Source organism: Arachis ipaensis, chromosome B02 (assembly GCF_000816755.2).
Source record: "Arachis ipaensis cultivar K30076 chromosome B02, Araip1.1, whole genome shotgun sequence".
NCBI lineage: Eukaryota > Viridiplantae > Streptophyta > Magnoliopsida > Fabales > Fabaceae > Arachis > Arachis ipaensis.
The window spans coordinates 88,130,460-88,135,980 of NC_029786.2; positions in this window are offsets into that span (position 1 = coordinate 88,130,460).

A 5,521-nucleotide genomic window follows, 5' to 3' on the forward strand; every position below is an offset into this window, starting at 1 on the left:
CGAAATTTCTATAGAATCCGAGTCCTTATTTGAGATGTTAATTGGGGAATTTTGAGTTTAATGCCTTTCCTTTCTATTTTGAGGATTGTGAAATTATGGCTTCTTTATTACCTTTACTTAGAGCAATTAAGAAAGCAATGAAGTTATGCTTTGAAAGAATTATTGAAAAGAGAATCATGATTTCTCCTTATTTTCCAAGAAGAACAGTATGTCTTTGGGTACAAGTCATTTGAAAGAGAATTTTGCTTTGAGGCTGTTTTAAAAGGTAAAACGGGTTTATGTTTTTCTCTATTAAATACAAAGATTGTCCCTTGGGAGAGTTTTCGTGATTTTAAAAGGAATTGAATTTCGATTGATGAGCCTCATTATTTTGACGTTTTAAATAAGATTCAAAGTATCTTTTGAACTCTAGTTTAACACAACAAAAATGATTCTCTTATCAGTTTGAAACGCTTCAGATTTAATTATGGAATTGAAGTCGGTTTTGTTTAAGTAAAGGAAATGGTTTTGAAAGAAGTAAAGGTTACGTGACTCGGTTTGGCTTAGATCCTATTTTCTTACTCAAATCAGAAAGCCAATGTTTTAATGATTTTAAATGATTTTGGCAAAATGAGATATGTTATTCTCCCCTAAAGACTTGGGACTCTGCCGAGAAACTTTGTTATAAAATCCCATTGTTGAATGGATGATTTTGAATGTTTCAAAATAAATCTTTAACTTGCCATGGTTATGGAAGTTTGGAAGGAGGATGCCGAGAGTGGCATTGTTTTCAAAGGGGAATTTACCTTGAGTAAAAGTGGCTTATGAGCCTGAGATGATTTGAGAAATGAGATCTTTAAAGCCAAGGCTGAAAAGAGTTGAAACTCGATTTCAAAGTGAAATGAATTGAGAAAATGATTTATGGCTTAAATGCCGACTTTATGAATTTAATGATGTTGAATGGTGGAAGTGCTGTCTTGTTGTGAGCCGGAATGGCTGTGTATGATTATACATATTGGTTGGTTTTGGATTAAACCGTGAGCCAGAATGGCTATGTATGATATGAATATTGGCTGGTTCTGGACTGAACCGTGAGCCGGATGGCTGAGATGGATGTTGATCCATGGATGAGATTGAATGCATGTTTATGCTGAATCATTAATAAATGTGAATGTTGCACTTCCACTATCTGAGATACGAGTTTCCCTGGGTAGTAGCAGTGGCTAGCCACCACGTGCTCCAGGTCGAGACTTGATACTCTGTTGACCCTATGTCGTAAGTGTGGCCGGGCACTGTGAAAGGCCCGGATGAGCTCGCCCCCATAAATATTCACCAGTGATGGTGATGGATAAATATTCACCAGTGAGGGTGATGGATATGGATCATGACTATGATCAAGTTTATGATGAGTATAACTCGAGTTGGGGATGCACGACAGAGGGACAGTCCAATGGTTAGCTACCAGGACTTGTCGGGTTGGCTCTATAACCGACAGATGATATCATCAGCCACTAGGGACAGGCATGCATCATATGCATTTGTGTGACATTGGTTGGGTGTGCATATTATACTTGGTTTGCCTATGTGATTAATTGCTAACTGTTCTACTTGTAATAACTGTTTGTTTGTGCTTGAACTTCCTATCTGTGTTTGCATCTGGGACTCTGTTGGATTGTGGTGATTGGTTGTTGGTTGGATTTGTTTGGGCCTAGGGCCGTGGTTGGATTGTTAAGGCCTAGGTCCGTGGTTGGATTGAGATGGACCGATGGTTGGTTTCGGTATTGTGGTTATGGTTTGGAAATGCGTGAAAGGCTAATTTGGTTCAGCATAGATAAACCTTCTGAAATGCTTTTGAATATTGTTTAAATGAACAGTTTCTTCTTTCAGAAAAAGGATTTCAGATTTCTCTTTTATTGTAAACGGTTGTTTTTGAAAAGAGGCATAAGACGGTTATGAATCACTGGTGCGATTATCTTCATGTATCCTATTACAGTAATTCCTAAAAACCCTCTACTGAGAACCCTTTCGAGGATGATGTTCTCACCCCCCTACATTTTTCCCCTTTCAGGATATGGGCGCAGAAGTTACGAAGAGCTTATTTAATTGTTGTTGTGATGCTCTGTATTGTTTTAGTTATGGTTTATTGTACCCTCGCCTTTATCTTGATATATTCTGTAAGAGGGATAGGAATTGTATTGGATAATGCTTATAATATTATCTATGTATATAAGTGTATATATGTATGTACCCTTTATGAGTTTTTGTAAGTTGTATGGTATTTATGGATGTACGTTATCGAACGAAAGTATCTTTGGGAGCAGTATTGCGGTTTAAAGTTTCAAACAGGCTCATATTTTAGTATTAAGTAGTATAAGTGTCGTCGTAATGTCCGAGCTATCAGAGTCGCGCAGCCGGAAGTGTGAACTTTGGTAGTTAGGGCATTACATAGCTCCCCCTTAATATATGCCATTTTATTAAAGGAAGCATTACCTGTAACATTCTTAAACCAAGCTTAAAGCCACAATGTATTCAACATATGGAATATTAAATCATATTAAACAGCTTGATTTATGAGCAGAAGTGAAGTGATAATCAAAACCTAATTTGTTATCATATAAATGATTTTCTGCTCAATAGTAAACATAAAGTATGCCCGAGTACATAGTACATTGCAACCAAACTCAGCATGTGTTCAAAACAAATAATTCCCAAAGAATTTTGCTGTCAAAGCATTTGATCAAACAGACAGAATTATCCAGCATTCATTCAACATATCAGAGCAAAAAATTTATTAGATCATAACTAAATTCCAATCATGATAGTGCAGAAAACAGAGTGTAGACCAGAAATCAGATCATAAATCATAAAACATGCAAAATAAGATTGGAACACACGCACAGGGGTAATCATTAATCAGATTGATTTCAGCCCCTATTTTTTAATTTTTTCTCAACTTTCCTCCCCCTTTTGTCATCAATGGGGAAACCTGTAAAACAAATGAGAATAACATACCAAAAGCAGAATATTTATTTTTCCCAAAACACAATGGTCCAGAGTATCCAAGTACAGTTAACTATCAGTTACAAAATACCAAACAAACAAACAGAAACAAAGTTCAAAGAGCATCTAATAGCATATCAATCATCAGAGAGATTAAAATCTGAACCCAGGGATTCATTGTCCTCATCTGCAGCAGCCATATCTTTTTCAAAACTATTAAGCAGCAGGTTAACTCTTTCCTTGCATTTAGTCCATGCTTTCTCATTTTCATATGCCTGCTTGCGAGCTGCTTTGTATGATTGTACCATCAGATTTGACATGTTGAAAAATTCAGTTAGAACATCCTTGATAGATTCAGCAAACTTTTTAGGCTCAGAAGGACGACTTTCAAGATCACTTTCTGATGATACAAAGGGCACAAAATGTTTTCCTTTGTTACTTTTCACGGGTCCAGAGACTCCTCCACCTTTGATGGTGGAAACTTTGTTTTCTACATGCTCATTAGTTAAATCAACATGAAAATATTCAAATATGCATGTAAAAAAAATTTCATAAGGCAGATTAGCCTTTTTGTCACTGCGAACACATTCCCACATGTGACGCACCATTAAATAAGCAAAAGATTAAAAGAAGAAGTAAGGATTACAAAAAGAACTAAGGTATCACAAACAGTTACTCTTTGGTAGGAACCACTCTGAGGAATCACAATATGATTGATGATTCTGTGAAGTAGAGCTCTTACAGGACCAAGAGCCTTATGCATCAAAATCGTTCCATCCAGTGCAGAGAAATTTTCACAAGTTTGATTTAGGACAATCTGATAGGAGATCCCAACTTGAGAATCCCATTTTCCAGTTATGTAGGCAGTTGCTCCTTCATCAACATATCCTAATGCAGCGCTGATGGTTTTTCTGTTTAGATATAAGTGAACCCTCTTGACATATGAGTGGATTGCTCCATCAAGGTACCTCATGTTCGCATAGAACTCGTGAACCAGGGATGGATACACAGGCTTTTGAATGTTGAATAAAGGAGTCCACTTCAGATTATCAAACAGAGTGGCAAAGTTGATGCCTTTTGCAGTTAGTGTCTCCAAATTCACTATGTGAGAGGCACATAAGTGACGTTTAGCCAGAACCTGGTTGTGAAACTCATATGCAGCACAAGAGTTGAATTTGCCTGGATCAAAAAGAGAATGGCCCTTGTTGAACTTGTTTTTGAAATCCAGAGATTCCAAGTTTGGCGGTTCTCTAGTGTTGCGGAGAACATAGCCTTTTGCACGCTGAGAAATGCGGCTAGAAGCATGTGGAGTTGATTTCCTTGGTGGTGAATGGAGTGGAGAGAATTGCGACTCTTCTTCTTCTTCTATCACAGGTTCTTTTTCTTTTCCAGATTTCTTGCGAGATGAAGACCTTTGATGAATAACCTTTTGCCTCATGGCTTCTGTTGAGTAGGAAGAAGGGGATGAAGATGAAGTAGAATGTATGTGAATGTGAGTGTGTGTTTGAGGAGTAGAAGAAAATGGAAGATTTTTGGAATGAGGGGTTCGGCTGCTTCTTCTAGGTGCTACCTTCTTTTTCATGATATGAAAGTGAAGAGGGGAGAGGGAAGATGAAAGAGTAGCCGAAGAGATTGGAGAGAGGTGGGAGGTTACAATAGCATTTAATGTTGAGTGGAGAGAGAATTAAGTGAGTAATGGACCATTAATGACACGATTATCAATCAAGGGAGGTTTTTAAATTAAAAATGAGAGATTTGTTCCTTGAATCAAGGGATGAGGTAGGGAAAAAGATTTTTATTTGACAATAACTCCTTCCTATAAGATATGATGTGACAACTTCCCAAAAAGTATTATTAAAAATGAGGAACTCAAAAACGGGCCAAAGTCATGGATAAGGTCAAAGAAGATTTGGTTGGGCCCATGATTATTAACATCAGAATCAGTCTCCCCCTGTATCATGGCATGTTCATCACGTCCTCAAATTTGTTTCCTGCTTTCCTACGACACAAAACCAACAGATTTATCAAAATTCACAATTTATCAACAGAATTCAAATCCAACATACCCAAGTTGTTCCTTAATGAACAGAATCTATCCTCACACAAAGGTTTAGTGAATATATCAGTAAGTTGTTCTTCGGATTTCACAAATTGAATATCAATAGTACCTTTTTGCACATGTTCTCTAATAAAATGATATCTAATTTCAATGTGCTTAGTTCTAGAGTGCAAAACAGGATTTTTAGAGATGTTTATGGCACTCATATTATCACAAAACAAAGGTATGCTATTGATTTTCAATTTATAATCCTCTAACTGAGTTTTTAACCAAATTAATTGAAAACAACAAGCAGAGGCAGATATGTATTCAGCTTCAGCTGTGGATAGAGCAATTGTGGCTTGTTTCTTGCTTGACCACATGTTTAGTGAGCTTCCAAGGAAGCAACACATTCCGGATGTGCTCCTTCTATCCACCCGATCTCCCGCATAATCTGCATCACAAAAACCTACTGCACAAAAGTCATCAGATTTAGGATACCAT